We start from the raw sequence: 19,274 nt of genomic DNA, 5'->3' as shown, positions 1-19,274 counted from the left end.
AAAACGCGTTTATTTCGGGCTGAAAAACACGTTTTGAAAAGTGTGCTGTTACTGCCCCATAACTTACATGGGGTTGACCAAACTTGCAGAAACATGTTTATTTCTGCTGAAAAACACGTTTTGACCCTTTCTGCACACTGGGGTTAAGAGCTGAGTGTGTGGGCTCTTCTGAGCCTTGCTGTTACATAGGGATTCAGTTGTCTGAAAAAACGCGTTTATTTCGGGCTGAAAAACACGTTTTGAAAAGTGTGCTGTTACTGCCCCATAACTTACATGGGGTTGACCAAACTTGCAGAAACATGTTTATTTCTGCTGAAAAACACGTTTTGACCCTTTCTGCACACTGGGGTTAAGATCTGAGTGTGTGGGCTCTTCTGAACCTTGCTGTTACATGGGGATTCAGTTGTCTGAAAAAACTCGTTTATTTCGGGCTGAAAAACACGTTTTGAAAAGTGTGTTGTTACTGCCCCATAACTTACATGGGGTTGACCAAACTTGCAGAAACATGTTTATTTCTGCTGAAAAACACGTTTTGACCCTTTCTGCACACTGGGGTTAAGAGCTGAGTGTGTGGGCTCTTCTGAGCCTTGCTGTTACATGGGGATTCAGTTGTCTGAAAAAACGTGTTTATTTCGGGCTGAAAAACACGTTTTGAAAAGTGTGTTGTTACTGCCCCATAACTTACATGGGGTTGACCAAACTTTCAGAAACATGTTTATTTCTGCTGAAAAACACGTTTTGACCCTTTCTGCACACTGGGGTTAAGAGCTGAGTGTGTGGGCTCTTCAGAACCTTGCTGTTACATGGGGATTCAGTTGTCTGAAAAAACGCGTTTATTTCGGGCTGAAAAACACGTTTTGAAAAGTGTGTTGTTACTGCCCCATAACTTACATGGGGTTGACCAAACTTGCAGAAACATGTTTATTTCAGCTGAAAAACACGTTTTGACCCTTTCTGCACACTGGGGTTAAGAGCTGAGTGTGTGGGCTCTTCTGAGCCTTGCTGTTACATGGGGATTCAGTTGTCTGAAAAAACGTGTTTATTTCGGGCTGAAAAACACGTTTTGAAAAGTGTGTTGTTACTGCCCCATAACTTACATGGGGTTGACCAAACTTTCAGAAACATGTTTATTTCTGCTGAAAAACACGTTTTGACCCTTTCTGCACACTGGGGTTAAGAGCTGAGTGTGTGGGCTCTTCTGAGCCTTGCTGTTACATGGGGATTCAGTTGTCTGAAAAAACGCGTTTATTTCGGGCTGAAAAACACGTTTTGAAAAGTGTGTTGTTACTGCCCCATAACTTACATGGGGTTGACCAAACTTGCAGAAACATGTTTATTTCAGCTGAAAAACACGTTTTGACCCTTTCTGCACACTGGGGTTAAGAGGTGAGTGTGTGGGCTCTTCTGAGCCTTGCTGTTACATGGGGATTCAGTTGTCTGAAAAAACGCGTTTATTTCGGGCTGAAAAACACGTTTTGAAAAGTGTGTTGTTACTGCCCCATAACTTACATGGGGTTGACCAAACTTGCAGAAACATGTTTATTTCTGCTGAAAAACACGTTTTGACCCTTTCTGCACACTGGGGTTAAGAGCTGAGTGTGTGGGCTCTTCTGAGCCTTGCTGTTACATGGGGATTCAGTTGTCTGAAAAAACGCGTTTATTTCGGGCTGAAAAACACGTTTTGAAAAGTGTGCTGTTACTGCCCCATAACTTACATGGGGTTGACCAAACTTGCAGAAACATGTTTATTTCTGCTGAAAAACACGTTTTGACCCTTTCTGCACACTGGGGTTAAGAGCTGAGTGTGTGGGCTCTTCTGAGCCTTGCTGTTACATAGGGATTCAGTTGTCTGAAAAAACGCGTTTATTTCGGGCTGAAAAACACGTTTTGAAAAGTGTGTTGTTAATGCCCCATAACTTACATGGGGTTGACCAAACTTGCAGAAACATGTTTATTTCTGCTGAAAAACACGTTTTGACCCTTTCTGCACACTGGGGTTAAGAGCTGAGTGTGTGGGCTCTTCTGAGCCTTGCTGTTACATGGGGATTCAGTTGTCTGAAAAAACGCGTTTATTTCGGGCTGAAAAACACGTTTTGAAAAGTGTGCTGTTACTGCCCCATAACTTACATGGGGTTGACCAAACTTGCAGAAACATGTTTATTTCTGCTGAAAAACACGTTTTGACCCTTTCTGCACACTGGGGTTAAGAGCTGAGTGTGTGGGCTCTTCTGAGCCTTGCTGTTACATAGGGATTCAGTTGTCTGAAAAAACGCGTTTATTTCGGGCTGAAAAACACGTTTTGAAAAGTGTGTTGTTAATGCCCCATAACTTACATGGGGTTGACCAAACTTGCAGAAACATGTTTATTTCTGCTGAAAAACACGTTTTGACCCTTTCTGCACACTGGGGTTAAGAGCTGAGTGTGTGGGCTCTTCTGAACCTTGCTGTTACATGGGGATTCAGTTGTCTGAAAAAACGCGTTTATTTCGGGCTGAAAAACACGTTTTGAAAAGTGTGTTGTTACTGCCCCATAACTTACATAGGGTTGACCAAACTTGCAGAAACATGTTTATTTCTGCTGAAAAACACGTTTTGACCCTTTCTGCACACTGGGGTTAAGAGCTGAGTGTGTGGGCTCTTCTGAGCCTTGCTGTTACATGGGGATTCAGTTGTCTGAAAAAACGCGTTTATTTCGGGCTGAAAAACACGTTTTGAAAAGTGTGCTGTTACTGCCCCATAACTTACATGGGGTTGACCAAACTTGCAGAAACATGTTTATTTCTGCTGAAAAACACGTTTTGACCCTTTCTGCACACTGGGGTTAAGAGCTGAGTGTGTGGGCTCTTCTGAGCCTTGCTGTTACATAGGGATTCAGTTGTCTGAAAAAACGCGTTTATTTCGGGCTGAAAAACACGTTTTGAAAAGTGTGTTGTTAATGCCCCATAACTTACATGGGGTTGACCAAACTTGCAGAAACATGTTTATTTCTGCTGAAAAACACGTTTTGACCCTTTCTGCACACTGGGGTTAAGAGCTGAGTGTGTGGGCTCTTCTGAACCTTGCTGTTACATGGGGATTCAGTTGTCTGAAAAAACGCGTTTATTTCGGGCTGAAAAACACGTTTTGAAAAGTGTGTTGTTACTGCCCCATAACTTACATGGGGTTGACCAAACTTGCAGAAACATGTTTATTTCTGCTGAAAAACACGTTTTGACCCTTTCTGCACACTGGGGTTAAGAGCTGAGTGTGTGGGCTCTTCTGAACCTTGCTGTTACATGGGGATTCAGTTGTCTGAAAAAACGCGTTTATTTCGGGCTGAAAAACACGTTTTGAAAAGTGTGTTGTTACTGCCCCATAACTTACATAGGGTTGACCAAACTTGCAGAAACATGTTTATTTCTGCTGAAAAACACGTTTTGACCCTTTCTGCACACTGGGGTTAAGAGCTGAGTGTGTGGGCTCTTCTGAGCCTTGCTGTTACATAGGGATTCAGTTGTCTGAAAAAACGCGTTTATTTCGGGCTGAAAAACACGTTTTGAAAAGTGTGCTGTTACTGCCCCATAACTTACATGGGGTTGACCAAACTTGCAGAAACATGTTTATTTCTGCTGAAAAACACGTTTTGACCCTTTCTGCACACTGGGGTTAAGAGCTGAGTGTGTGGGCTCTTCTGAGCCTTGCTGTTACATAGGGATTCAGTTGTCTGAAAAAACGCGTTTATTTCGGGCTGAAAAACACGTTTTGAAAAGTGTGCTGTTACTGCCCCATAACTTACATGGGGTTGACCAAACTTGCAGAAACATGTTTATTTCTGCTGAAAAACACGTTTTGACCCTTTCTGCACACTGGGGTTAAGATCTGAGTGTGTGGGCTCTTCTGAACCTTGCTGTTACATGGGGATTCAGTTGTCTGAAAAAACTCGTTTATTTCGGGCTGAAAAACACGTTTTGAAAAGTGTGTTGTTACTGCCCCATAACTTACATGGGGTTGACCAAACTTGCAGAAACATGTTTATTTCTGCTGAAAAACACGTTTTGACCCTTTCTGCACACTGGGGTTAAGAGCTGAGTGTGTGGGCTCTTCTGAGCCTTGCTGTTACATGGGGATTCAGTTGTCTGAAAAAACGTGTTTATTTCGGGCTGAAAAACACGTTTTGAAAAGTGTGTTGTTACTGCCCCATAACTTACATGGGGTTGACCAAACTTTCAGAAACATGTTTATTTCTGCTGAAAAACACGTTTTGACCCTTTCTGCACACTGGGGTTAAGAGCTGAGTGTGTGGGCTCTTCAGAACCTTGCTGTTACATGGGGATTCAGTTGTCTGAAAAAACGCGTTTATTTCGGGCTGAAAAACACGTTTTGAAAAGTGTGTTGTTACTGCCCCATAACTTACATGGGGTTGACCAAACTTGCAGAAACATGTTTATTTCAGCTGAAAAACACGTTTTGACCCTTTCTGCACACTGGGGTTAAGAGCTGAGTGTGTGGGCTCTTCTGAGCCTTGCTGTTACATGGGGATTCAGTTGTCTGAAAAAACGTGTTTATTTCGGGCTGAAAAACACGTTTTGAAAAGTGTGTTGTTACTGCCCCATAACTTACATGGGGTTGACCAAACTTTCAGAAACATGTTTATTTCTGCTGAAAAACACGTTTTGACCCTTTCTGCACACTGGGGTTAAGAGCTGAGTGTGTGGGCTCTTCTGAGCCTTGCTGTTACATGGGGATTCAGTTGTCTGAAAAAACGCGTTTATTTCGGGCTGAAAAACACGTTTTGAAAAGTGTGTTGTTACTGCCCCATAACTTACATGGGGTTGACCAAACTTGCAGAAACATGTTTATTTCAGCTGAAAAACACGTTTTGACCCTTTCTGCACACTGGGGTTAAGAGGTGAGTGTGTGGGCTCTTCTGAGCCTTGCTGTTACATGGGGATTCAGTTGTCTGAAAAAACGCGTTTATTTCGGGCTGAAAAACACGTTTTGAAAAGTGTGTTGTTACTGCCCCATAACTTACATGGGGTTGACCAAACTTGCAGAAACATGTTTATTTCTGCTGAAAAACACGTTTTGACCCTTTCTGCACACTGGGGTTAAGATCTGAGTGTGTGGGCTCTTCTGAACCTTGCTGTTACATGGGGATTCAGTTGTCTGAAAAAACGCGTTTATTTCGGGCTGAAAAACACGTTTTGAAAAGTGTGCTGTTACTGTCCCATAACTTACATGGGGTTGACCAAACTTGCAGAAACATGTTTATTTCTGCTGAAAAACACGTTTTGACCCTTTCTGCACACTGGGGTTAAGAGCTGAGTGTGTGGGCTCTTCTGAGCCTTGCTGTTACATGGGGATTCAGTTGTCTGAAAAAACGCGTTTATTTCGGGCTGAAAAACACGTTTTGAAAAGTGTGCTGTTACTGCCCCATAACTTACATGGGGTTGACCAAACTTGCAGAAACATGTTTATTTCTGCTGAAAAACACGTTTTGACCCTTTCTGCACACTGGGGTTAAGAGCTGAGTGTGTGGGCTCTTCTGAGCCTTGCTGTTACATAGGGATTCAGTTGTCTGAAAAAACGCGTTTATTTCGGGCTGAAAAACACGTTTTGAAAAGTGTGTTGTTAATGCCCCATAACTTACATGGGGTTGACCAAACTTGCAGAAACATGTTTATTTCTGCTGAAAAACACGTTTTGACCCTTTCTGCACACTGGGGTTAAGAGCTGAGTGTGTGGGCTCTTCTGAACCTTGCTGTTACATGGGGATTCAGTTGTCTGAAAAAACGCGTTTATTTCGGGCTGAAAAACACGTTTTGAAAAGTGTGTTGTTACTGCCCCATAACTTACATAGGGTTGACCAAACTTGCAGAAACATGTTTATTTCTGCTGAAAAACACGTTTTGACCCTTTCTGCACACTGGGGTTAAGAGCTGAGTGTGTGGGCTCTTCTGAGCCTTGCTGTTACATGGGGATTCAGTTGTCTGAAAAAACGCGTTTATTTCGGGCTGAAAAACACGTTTTGAAAAGTGTGCTGTTACTGCCCCATAACTTACATGGGGTTGACCAAACTTGCAGAAACATGTTTATTTCTGCTGAAAAACACGTTTTGACCCTTTCTGCACACTGGGGTTAAGAGCTGAGTGTGTGGGCTCTTCTGAGCCTTGCTGTTACATAGGGATTCAGTTGTCTGAAAAAACGCGTTTATTTCGGGCTGAAAAACACGTTTTGAAAAGTGTGTTGTTAATGCCCCATAACTTACATGGGGTTGACCAAACTTGCAGAAACATGTTTATTTCTGCTGAAAAACACGTTTTGACCCTTTCTGCACACTGGGGTTAAGAGCTGAGTGTGTGGGCTCTTCTGAACCTTGCTGTTACATGGGGATTCAGTTGTCTGAAAAAACGCGTTTATTTCGGGCTGAAAAACACGTTTTGAAAAGTGTGTTGTTACTGCCCCATAACTTACATGGGGTTGACCAAACTTGCAGAAACATGTTTATTTCTGCTGAAAAACACGTTTTGACCCTTTCTGCACACTGGGGTTAAGAGCTGAGTGTGTGGGCTCTTCTGAACCTTGCTGTTACATGGGGATTCAGTTGTCTGAAAAAACGCGTTTATTTCGGGCTGAAAAACACGTTTTGAAAAGTGTGTTGTTACTGCCCCATAACTTACATAGGGTTGACCAAACTTGCAGAAACATGTTTATTTCTGCTGAAAAACACGTTTTGACCCTTTCTGCACACTGGGGTTAAGAGCTGAGTGTGTGGGCTCTTCTGAGCCTTGCTGTTACATAGGGATTCAGTTGTCTGAAAAAACGCGTTTATTTCGGGCTGAAAAACACGTTTTGAAAAGTGTGCTGTTACTGCCCCATAACTTACATGGGGTTGACCAAACTTGCAGAAACATGTTTATTTCTGCTGAAAAACACGTTTTGACCCTTTCTGCACACTGGGGTTAAGAGCTGAGTGTGTGGGCTCTTCTGAGCCTTGCTGTTACATAGGGATTCAGTTGTCTGAAAAAACGCGTTTATTTCGGGCTGAAAAACACGTTTTGAAAAGTGTGCTGTTACTGCCCCATAACTTACATGGGGTTGACCAAACTTGCAGAAACATGTTTATTTCTGCTGAAAAACACGTTTTGACCCTTTCTGCACACTGGGGTTAAGATCTGAGTGTGTGGGCTCTTCTGAACCTTGCTGTTACATGGGGATTCAGTTGTCTGAAAAAACTCGTTTATTTCGGGCTGAAAAACACGTTTTGAAAAGTGTGTTGTTACTGCCCCATAACTTACATGGGGTTGACCAAACTTGCAGAAACATGTTTATTTCTGCTGAAAAACACGTTTTGACCCTTTCTGCACACTGGGGTTAAGAGCTGAGTGTGTGGGCTCTTCTGAGCCTTGCTGTTACATGGGGATTCAGTTGTCTGAAAAAACGTGTTTATTTCGGGCTGAAAAACACGTTTTGAAAAGTGTGTTGTTACTGCCCCATAACTTACATGGGGTTGACCAAACTTTCAGAAACATGTTTATTTCTGCTGAAAAACACGTTTTGACCCTTTCTGCACACTGGGGTTAAGAGCTGAGTGTGTGGGCTCTTCAGAACCTTGCTGTTACATGGGGATTCAGTTGTCTGAAAAAACGCGTTTATTTCGGGCTGAAAAACACGTTTTGAAAAGTGTGTTGTTACTGCCCCATAACTTACATGGGGTTGACCAAACTTGCAGAAACATGTTTATTTCAGCTGAAAAACACGTTTTGACCCTTTCTGCACACTGGGGTTAAGAGCTGAGTGTGTGGGCTCTTCTGAGCCTTGCTGTTACATGGGGATTCAGTTGTCTGAAAAAACGTGTTTATTTCGGGCTGAAAAACACGTTTTGAAAAGTGTGTTGTTACTGCCCCATAACTTACATGGGGTTGACCAAACTTTCAGAAACATGTTTATTTCTGCTGAAAAACACGTTTTGACCCTTTCTGCACACTGGGGTTAAGAGCTGAGTGTGTGGGCTCTTCTGAGCCTTGCTGTTACATGGGGATTCAGTTGTCTGAAAAAACGCGTTTATTTCGGGCTGAAAAACACGTTTTGAAAAGTGTGTTGTTACTGCCCCATAACTTACATGGGGTTGACCAAACTTGCAGAAACATGTTTATTTCAGCTGAAAAACACGTTTTGACCCTTTCTGCACACTGGGGTTAAGAGGTGAGTGTGTGGGCTCTTCTGAGCCTTGCTGTTACATGGGGATTCAGTTGTCTGAAAAAACGCGTTTATTTCGGGCTGAAAAACACGTTTTGAAAAGTGTGTTGTTACTGCCCCATAACTTACATGGGGTTGACCAAACTTGCAGAAACATGTTTATTTCTGCTGAAAAACACGTTTTGACCCTTTCTGCACACTGGGGTTAAGATCTGAGTGTGTGGGCTCTTCTGAACCTTGCTGTTACATGGGGATTCAGTTGTCTGAAAAAACGCGTTTATTTCGGGCTGAAAAACACGTTTTGAAAAGTGTGCTGTTACTGTCCCATAACTTACATGGGGTTGACCAAACTTGCAGAAACATGTTTATTTCTGCTGAAAAACACGTTTTGACCCTTTCTGCACACTGGGGTTAAGAGCTGAGTGTGTGGGCTCTTCTGAACCTTGCTGTTACATGGGGATTCAGTTGTCTGAAAAAACGCGTTTATTTCGGGCTGAAAAACACGTTTTGAAAAGTGTGTTGTTACTGCCCCATAACTTACATGGGGTTGACCAAACTTGCAGAAACATGTTTATTTCTGCTGAAAAACACGTTTTGACCCTTTCTGCACACTGGGGTTAAGAGCTGAGTGTGTGGGCTCTTCTGAGCCTTGCTGTTACATGGGGATTCAGTTGTCTGAAAAAACGCGTTTATTTCGGGCTGAAAAACACGTTTTGAAAAGTGTGCTGTTACTGCCCCATAACTTACATGGGGTTGACCAAACTTGCAGAAACATGTTTATTTCTGCTGAAAAACACGTTTTGACCCTTTCTGCACACTGGGGTTAAGAGCTGAGTGTGTGGGCTCTTCTGAGCCTTGCTGTTACATAGGGATTCAGTTGTCTGAAAAAACGCGTTTATTTCGGGCTGAAAAACACGTTTTGAAAAGTGTGTTGTTAATGCCCCATAACTTACATGGGGTTGACCAAACTTGCAGAAACATGTTTATTTCTGCTGAAAAACACGTTTTGACCCTTTCTGCACACTGGGGTTAAGAGCTGAGTGTGTGGGCTCTTCTGAGCCTTGCTGTTACATGGGGATTCAGTTGTCTGAAAAAACGCGTTTATTTCGGGCTGAAAAACACGTTTTGAAAAGTGTGCTGTTACTGCCCCATAACTTACATGGGGTTGACCAAACTTGCAGAAACATGTTTATTTCTGCTGAAAAACACGTTTTGACCCTTTCTGCACACTGGGGTTAAGAGCTGAGTGTGTGGGCTCTTCTGAGCCTTGCTGTTACATAGGGATTCAGTTGTCTGAAAAAACGCGTTTATTTCGGGCTGAAAAACACGTTTTGAAAAGTGTGTTGTTAATGCCCCATAACTTACATGGGGTTGACCAAACTTGCAGAAACATGTTTATTTCTGCTGAAAAACACGTTTTGACCCTTTCTGCACACTGGGGTTAAGAGCTGAGTGTGTGGGCTCTTCTGAACCTTGCTGTTACATGGGGATTCAGTTGTCTGAAAAAACGCGTTTATTTCGGGCTGAAAAACACGTTTTGAAAAGTGTGTTGTTACTGCCCCATAACTTACATAGGGTTGACCAAACTTGCAGAAACATGTTTATTTCTGCTGAAAAACACGTTTTGACCCTTTCTGCACACTGGGGTTAAGAGCTGAGTGTGTGGGCTCTTCTGAGCCTTGCTGTTACATAGGGATTCAGTTGTCTGAAAAAACGCGTTTATTTCGGGCTGAAAAACACGTTTTGAAAAGTGTGCTGTTACTGCCCCATAACTTACATGGGGTTGACCAAACTTGCAGAAACATGTTTATTTCTGCTGAAAAACACGTTTTGACCCTTTCTGCACACTGGGGTTAAGAGCTGAGTGTGTGGGCTCTTCTGAGCCTTGCTGTTACATAGGGATTCAGTTGTCTGAAAAAACGCGTTTATTTCGGGCTGAAAAACACGTTTTGAAAAGTGTGCTGTTACTGCCCCATAACTTACATGGGGTTGACCAAACTTGCAGAAACATGTTTATTTCTGCTGAAAAACACGTTTTGACCCTTTCTGCACACTGGGGTTAAGATCTGAGTGTGTGGGCTCTTCTGAACCTTGCTGTTACATGGGGATTCAGTTGTCTGAAAAAACGCGTTTATTTCGGGCTGAAAAACACGTTTTGAAAAGTGTGTTGTTACTGCCCCATAACTTACATGGGGTTGACCAAACTTGCAGAAACATGTTTATTTCTGCTGAAAAACACGTTTTGACCCTTTCTGCACACTGGGGTTAAGAGCTGAGTGTGTGGGCTCTTCTGAGCCTTGCTGTTACATGGGGATTCAGTTGTCTGAAAAAACATGTTTATTTCGGGCTGAAAAACACGTTTTGAAAAGTGTGTTGTTACTGCCCCATAACTTACATGGGGTTGACCAAACTTGCAGAAACATGTTTATTTCTGCTGAAAAACACGTTTTGACCCTTTCTGCACACTGGGGTTAAGAGCTGAGTGTGTGGGCTCTTCTGAACCTTGCTGTTACATGGGGATTCAGTTGTCTGAAAAAACGCGTTTATTTCGGGCTGAAAAACACGTTTTGAAAAGTGTGTTGTTACTGCCCCATAACTTACATGGGGTTGACCAAACTTGCAGAAACATGTTTATTTCTGCTGAAAAACACGTTTGGACCCTTTCTGCACACTGGGGTTAAGAGCTGAGTGTGTGGGCTCTTCTGAGCCTTGCTGTTACATGGGGATTCAGTTGTCTGAAAAAACGCGTTTATTTCGGGCTGAAAAACACGTTTTGAAAAGTGTGTTGTTACTGCCCCATAACTTACATGGGGTTGACCAAACTTGCAGAAACATGTTTATTTCTGCTGAAAAACACGTTTTGACCCTTTCTGCACACTGGGGTTAAGATCTGAGTGTGTGGGCTCTTCTGAACCTTGCTGTTACATGGGGATTCAGTTGTCTGAAAAAACGCGTTTATTTCGGGCTGAAAAACACGTTTTGAAAAGTGTGTTGTTACTGCCCCATAACTTACATGGGGTTGACCAAACTTGCAGAAACATGTTTATTTCTGCTGAAAAACACGTTTTGACCCTTTCTGCACACTGGGGTTAAGAGCTGAGTGTGTGGGCTCTTCTGAACCTTGCTGTTACATGGGGATTCAGTTGTCTGAAAAAACGCGTTTATTTCGGGCTGAAAAACACGTTTTGAAAAGTGTGTTGTTACTGCCCCATAACTTACATGGGGTTGACCAAACTTGCAGAAACATGTTTATTTCAGCTGAAAAACACGTTTTGACCCTTTCTGCACACTGGGGTTAAGAGGTGAGTGTGTGGGCTCTTCTGAGCCTTGCTGTTACATGGGGATTCAGTTGTCTGAAAAAACGCGTTTATTTCGGGCTGAAAAACACGTTTTGAAAAGTGTGTTGTTACTGCCCCATAACTTACATGGGGTTGACCAAACTTGCAGAAACATGTTTATTTCTGCTGAAAAACACGTTTTGACCCTTTCTGCACACTGGGGTTAAGATCTGAGTGTGTGGGCTCTTCTGAACCTTGCTGTTACATGGGGATTCAGTTGTCTGAAAAAACGCGTTTATTTCGGGCTGAAAAACACGTTTTGAAAAGTGTGTTGTTACTGCCCCATAACTTACATGGGGTTGACCAAACTTGCAGAAACATGTTTATTTCTGCTGAAAAACACGTTTTGACCCTTTCTGCACACTGGGGTTAAGATCTGAGTGTGTGGGCTCTTCTGAACCTTGCTGTTACATGGGGATTCAGTTGTCTGAAAAAACGCGTTTATTTCGGGCTGAAAAACACGTTTTGAAAAGTGTGTTGTTACTGCCCCATAACTTACATGGGGTTGACCAAACTTGCAGAAACATGTTTATTTCTGCTGAAAAACACGTTTTGACCCTTTCTGCACACTGGGGTTAAGAGCTGAGTGTGTGGGCTCTTCTGAACCTTGCTGTTACATTGGGATTCAGTTGTCTGAAAAAACGCGTTTATTTCGGGCTGAAAAACACGTTTTGAAAAGTGTGTTGTTACTGCCCCATAACTTACATAGGGTTGACCAAACTTGCAGAAACATGTTTATTTCTGCTGAAAAACACGTTTTGACCCTTTCTGCACACTGGGGTTAAGAGCTGAGTGTGTGGGCTCTTCTGAGCCTTGCTGTTACATAGGGATTCAGTTGTCTGAAAAAACGCGTTTATTTCGGGCTGAAAAACACGTTTTGAAAAGTGTGCTGTTACTGCCCCATAACTTAAATGGGGTTGACCAAACTTGCAGAAACATGTTTATTTCTGCTGAAAAACACGTTTTGACCCTTTCTGCACACTGGGGTTAAGAGGTGAGTGTGTGGGCTCTTCTGAGCCTTGCTGTTACATGGGGATTCAGTTGTCTGAAAAAACGCGTTTATTTCGGGCTGAAAAACACGTTTTGAAAAGTGTGTTGTTACTGCCCCATAACTTACATGGGGTTGACCAAACTTGCAGAAACATGTTTATTTCTGCTGAAAAACACGTTTTGACCCTTTCTGCACACTGGGGTTAAGAGCTGAGTGTGTGGGCTCTTCTGAACCTTGCTGTTACATGGGGATTCAGTTGTCTGAAAAAACGCGTTTATTTCGGGCTGAAAAACACGTTTTGAAAAGTGTGCTGTTACTGTCCCATAACTTACATGGGGTTGACCAAACTTGCAGAAACATGTTTATTTCTGCTGAAAAACACGTTTTGACCCTTTCTGCACACTGGGGTTAAGAGCTGAGTGTGTGGGCTCTTCTGAACCTTGCTGTTACATGGGGATTCAGTTGTCTGAAAAAACGCGTTTATTTCGGGCTGAAAAACACGTTTTGAAAAGTGTGTTGTTACTGCCCCATAACTTACATGGGGTTGACCAAACTTGCAGAAACATGTTTATTTCTGCTGAAAAACACGTTTTGACCCTTTCTGCACACTGGGGTTAAGAGCTGAGTGTGTGGGCTCTTCTGAGCCTTGCTGTTACATAGGGATTCAGTTGTCTGAAAAAACGCGTTTATTTCGGGCTGAAAAACACGTTTTGAAAAGTGTGTTGTTAATGCCCCATAACTTACATGGGGTTGACCAAACTTGCAGAAACATGTTTATTTCTGCTGAAAAACACGTTTTGACCCTTTCTGCACACTGGGGTTAAGAGCTGAGTGTGTGGGCTCTTCTGAACCTTGCTGTTACATGGGGATTCAGTTGTCTGAAAAAACGCGTTTATTTCGGGCTGAAAAACACGTTTTGAAAAGTGTGTTGTTACTGCCCCATAACTTACATAGGGTTGACCAAACTTGCAGAAACATGTTTATTTCTGCTGAAAAACACGTTTTGACCCTTTCTGCACACTGGGGTTAAGAGCTGAGTGTGTGGGCTCTTCTGAGCCTTGCTGTTACATGGGGATTCAGTTGTCTGAAAAAACGCGTTTATTTCGGGCTGAAAAACACGTTTTGAAAAGTGTGCTGTTACTGCCCCATAACTTACATGGGGTTGACCAAACTTGCAGAAACATGTTTATTTCTGCTGAAAAACACGTTTTGACCCTTTCTGCACACTGGGGTTAAGAGCTGAGTGTGTGGGCTCTTCTGAGCCTTGCTGTTACATAGGGATTCAGTTGTCTGAAAAAACGCGTTTATTTCGGGCTGAAAAACACGTTTTGAAAAGTGTGTTGTTAATGCCCCATAACTTACATGGGGTTGACCAAACTTGCAGAAACATGTTTATTTCTGCTGAAAAACACGTTTTGACCCTTTCTGCACACTGGGGTTAAGAGCTGAGTGTGTGGGCTCTTCTGAACCTTGCTGTTACATGGGGATTCAGTTGTCTGAAAAAACGCGTTTATTTCGGGCTGAAAAACACGTTTTGAAAAGTGTGTTGTTACTGCCCCATAACTTACATGGGGTTGACCAAACTTGCAGAAACATGTTTATTTCTGCTGGAAAACACGTTTTGACCCTTTCTGCACACTGGGGTTAAGAGCTGAGTGTGTGGGCTCTTCTGAACCTTGCTGTTACATGGGGATTCAGTTGTCTGAAAAAACGCGTTTATTTCGGGCTGAAAAACACGTTTTGAAAAGTGTGTTGTTACTGCCCCATAACTTACATAGGGTTGACCAAACTTGCAGAAACATGTTTATTTCTGCTGAAAAACACGTTTTGACCCTTTCTGCACACTGGGGTTAAGAGCTGAGTGTGTGGGCTCTTCTGAGCCTTGCTGTTACATAGGGATTCAGTTGTCTGAAAAAACGCGTTTATTTCGGGCTGAAAAACACGTTTTGAAAAGTGTGCTGTTACTGCCCCATAACTTACATGGGGTTGACCAAACTTGCAGAAACATGTTTATTTCTGCTGAAAAACACGTTTTGACCCTTTCTGCACACTGGGGTTAAGAGCTGAGTGTGTGGGCTCTTCTGAGCCTTGCTGTTACATAGGGATTCAGTTGTCTGAAAAAACGCGTTTATTTCGGGCTGAAAAACACGTTTTGAAAAGTGTGCTGTTACTGCCCCATAACTTACATGGGGTTGACCAAACTTGCAGAAACATGTTTATTTCTGCTGAAAAACACGTTTTGACCCTTTCTGCACACTGGGGTTAAGATCTGAGTGTGTGGGCTCTTCTGAACCTTGCTGTTACATGGGGATTCAGTTGTCTGAAAAAACTCGTTTATTTCGGGCTGAAAAACACGTTTTGAAAAGTGTGTTGTTACTGCCCCATAACTTACATGGGGTTGACCAAACTTGCAGAAACATGTTTATTTCTGCTGAAAAACACGTTTTGACCCTTTCTGCACACTGGGGTTAAGAGCTGAGTGTGTGGGCTCTTCTGAGCCTTGCTGTTACATGGGGATTCAGTTGTCTGAAAAAACGTGTTTATTTCGGGCTGAAAAACACGTTTTGAAAAGTGTGTTGTTACTGCCCCATAACTTACATGGGGTTGACCAAACTTTCAGAAACATGTTTATTTCTGCTGAAAAACACGTTTTGACCCTTTCTGCACACTGGGGTTAAGAGCTGAGTGTGTGGGCTCTTCAGAACCTTGCTGTTACATGGGGATTCAGTTGTCTGAAAAAACGCGTTTATTTCGGGCTGAAAAACACGTTTTGAAAAGTGTGTTGTTACTGCCCCATAACTTACATGGGGTTGACCAAACTTGCAGAAACATGTTTATTTCAGCTGAAAAACACGTTTTGACCCTTTCTGCACACTGGGGTTAAGAGCTGAGTGTGTGGGCTCTTCTGAGCCTTGCTGTTACATGGGGATTCAGTTGTCTGAAAAAACGTGTTTATTTCGGGCTGAAAAACACGTTTTGAAAAGTGTGTTGTTACTGCCCCATAACTTACATGGGGTTGACCAAACTTTCAGAAACATGTTTATTTCTGCTGAAAAACACGTTTGGACCCTTTCTGCACACTGGGGTTAAGAGCTGAGTGTGTGGGCTCTTCTGAGCCTTGCTGTTACATGGGGATTCAGTTGTCTGAAAAAACGCGTTTATTTCGGGCTGAAAAACACGTTTTGAAAAGTGTGTTGTTACTGCCCCATAACTTACATGGGGTTGACCAAACTTGCAGAAACATGTTTATTTCTGCTGAAAAACACGTTTTGACCCTTTCTGCACACTGGGGTTAAGATCTGAGTGTGTGGGCTCTTCTGAACCTTGCTGTTACATGGGGATTCAGTTGTCTGAAAAAACGCGTTTATTTCGGGCTGAAAAACACGTTTTGAAAAGTGTGTTGTTACTGCCCCATAACTTACATGGGGTTGACCAAACTTGCAGAAACATGTTTATTTCTGCTGAAAAACACGTTTTGACCCTTTCTGCACACTGGGGTTAAGAGCTGAGTGTGTGGGCTCTTCTGAACCTTGCTGTTACATGGGGATTCAGTTGTCTGAAAAAACGCGTTTATTTCGGGCTGAAAAACACGTTTTGAAAAGTGTGTTGTTACTGCCCCATAACTTACATGGGGTTGACCAAACTTGCAGAAACATGTTTATTTCAGCTGAAAAACACGTTTTGACCCTTTCTGCACACTGGGGTTAAGAGGTGAGTGTGTGGGCTCTTCTGAGCCTTGCTGTTACATGGGGATTCAGTTGTCTGAAAAAACGCGTTTATTTCGGGCTGAAAAACACGTTTTGAAAAGTGTGTTGTTACTGCCCCATAACTTACATGGGGTTGACCAAACTTGCAGAAACATGTTTATTTCTGCTGAAAAACACGTTTTGACCCTTTCTGCACACTGGGGTTAAGATCTGAGTGTGTGGGCTCTTCTGAACCTTGCTGTTACATGGGGATTCAGTTGTCTGAAAAAACGCGTTTATTTCGGGCTGAAAAACACGTTTTGAAAAGTGTGTTGTTACTGCCCCATAACTTACATGGGGTTGACCAAACTTGCAGAAACATGTTTATTTCTGCTGAAAAACACGTTTTGACCCTTTCTGCACACTGGGGTTAAGATCTGAGTGTGTGGGCTCTTCTGAACCTTGCTGTTACATGGGGATTCAGTTGTCTGAAAAAACGCGTTTATTTCGGGCTGAAAAACACGTTTTGAAAAGTGTGTTGTTACTGCCCCATAACTTACATGGGGTTGACCAAACTTGCAGAAACATGTTTATTTCTGCTGAAAAACACGTTTTGACCCTTTCTGCACACTGGGGTTAAGAGCTGAGTGTGTGGGCTCTTCTGAACCTTGCTGTTACATTGGGATTCAGTTGTCTGAAAAAACGCGTTTATTTCGGGCTGAAAAACACGTTTTGAAAAGTGTGTTGTTACTGCCCCATAACTTACATAGGGTTGACCAAACTTGCAGAAACATGTTTATTTCTGCTGAAAAACACGTTTTGACCCTTTCTGCACACTGGGGTTAAGAGCTGAGTGTGTGGGCTCTTCTGAGCCTTGCTGTTACATAGGGATTCAGTTGTCTGAAAAAACGCGTTTATTTCGGGCTGAAAAACACGTTTTGAAAAGTGTGCTGTTACTGCCCCATAACTTAAATGGGGTTGACCAAACTTGCAGAAACATGTTTATTTCTGCTGAAAAACACGTTTTGACCCTTTCTGCACACTGGGGTTAAGAGGTGAGTGTGTGGGCTCTTCTGAGCCTTGCTGTTACATGGGGATTCAGTTGTCTGAAAAAACGCGTTTATTTCGGGCTGAAAAACACGTTTTGAAAAGTGTGTTGTTACTGCCCCATAACTTACATGGGGTTGACCAAACTTGCAGAAACATGTTTATTTCTGCTGAAAAACACGTTTTGACCCTTTCTGCACACTGGGGTTAAGAGCTGAGTGTGTGGGCTCTTCTGAACCTTGCTGTTACATGGGGATTCAGTTGTCTGAAAAAACGCGTTTATTTCGGGCTGAAAAACACGTTTTGAAAAGTGTGCTGTTACTGTCCCATAACTTACATGGGGTTGACCAAACTTGCAGAAACATGTTTATTTCTGCTGAAAAACACGTTTTGACCCTTTCTGCACACTGGGGTTAAGAGCTGAGTGTGTGGGCTCTTCTGAACCTTGCTGTTACATGGGGATTCAGTTGTCTGAAAAAACGCGTTTATTTCGGGCTGAAAAACACGTTTTGAAAAGTGCTTTGTTACTGCCCCATAACTTACATGGGGTTGACCAAACTTGCAGAAACATGTTTATTTCTGCTGAAAAACACGTTTTGACCCTTTCTGCACACTGGGGTTAAGAGCTGAGTGTGTGGGCTCTTCTGAGCCTTGCTGTTACATAGGGATTCAGTTGTCTGAAAAAACGCGTTTATTTCGGGCTGAAAAACACGTTTTGAAAAGTGTGTTGTTAATGCCCCATAACTTACATGGGGTTGACCAAACTTGCAGAAACATGTTTATTTCTGCTGAAAAACACGTTTTGACCCTTTCTGCACACTGGGGTTAAGAGCTGAGTGTGTGGGCTCTTCTGAACCTTGCTGTTACATGGGGATTCAGTTGTCTGAAAAAACGCGTTTATTTCGGGCTGAAAAACACGTTTTGAAAAGTGTGTTGTTACTGCCCCATAACTTACATAGGGTTGACCAAACTTGCAGAAACATGTTTATTTCTGCTGAAAAACACGTTTTGACCCTTTCTGCACACTGGGGTTAAGAGCTGAGTGTGTGGGCTCTTCTGAGCCTTGCTGTTACATGGGGATTCAGTTGTCTGAAAAAACGCGTTTATTTCGGGCTGAAAAACACGTTTTGAAAAGTGTGCTGTTACTGCCCCATAACTTACATGGGGTTGACCAAACTTGCAGAAACATGTTTATTTCTGCTGAAAAACACGTTTTGACCCTTTCTGCACACTGGGGTTAAGAGCTGAGTGTGTGGGCTCTTCTGAGCCTTGCTGTTACATAGGGATTCAGTTGTCTGAAAAAACGCGTTTATTTCGGGCTGAAAAACACGTTTTGAAAAGTGTGTTGTTAATGCCCCATAACTTACATGGGGTTGACCAAACTTGCAGAAACATGTTTATTTCTGCTGAAAAACACGTTTTGACCCTTTCTGCACACTGGGGTTAAGAGCTGAGTGTGTGGGCTCTTCTGAACCTTGCTGTTACATGGGGATTCAGTTGTCTGAAAAAACGCGTTTATTTCGGGCTGAAAAACACGTTTTGAAAAGTGTGTTGTTACTGCCCCATAACTTACATGGGGTTGACCAAACTTGCAGAAACATGTTTATTTCTGCTGAAAAACACGTTTTGACCCTTTCTGCACACTGGGGTTAAGAGCTGAGTGTGTGGGCTCTTCTGAACCTTGCTGTTACATGGGGATTCAGTTGTCTGAAAAAACGCGTTTATTTCGGGCTGAAAAACACGTTTTGAAAAGTGTGTTGTTACTGCCCCATAACTTACATAGGGTTGACCAAACTTGCAGAAACATGTTTATTTCTGCTGAAAAACACGTTTTGACCCTTTCTGCACACTGGGGTTAAGAGCTGAGTGTGTGGGCTCTTCTGAGCCTTGCTGTTACATAGGGATTCAGTTGTCTGAAAAAACGCGTTTATTTCGGGCTGAAAAACACGTTTTGAAAAGTGTGCTGTTACTGCCCCATAACTTACATGGGGTTGACCAAACTTGCAGAAACATGTTTATTTCTGCTGAAAAACA

The sequence above is a fragment of the Lepisosteus platostomus genome, chromosome 11 (genome assembly GCF_059453375.1).
Source record: "Lepisosteus platostomus isolate fLepPlt1 chromosome 11, fLepPlt1.hap1, whole genome shotgun sequence".
Lineage (NCBI taxonomy): Eukaryota > Metazoa > Chordata > Actinopteri > Semionotiformes > Lepisosteidae > Lepisosteus > Lepisosteus platostomus.
Note: the sequence above shows the minus strand (reverse complement) of the source record.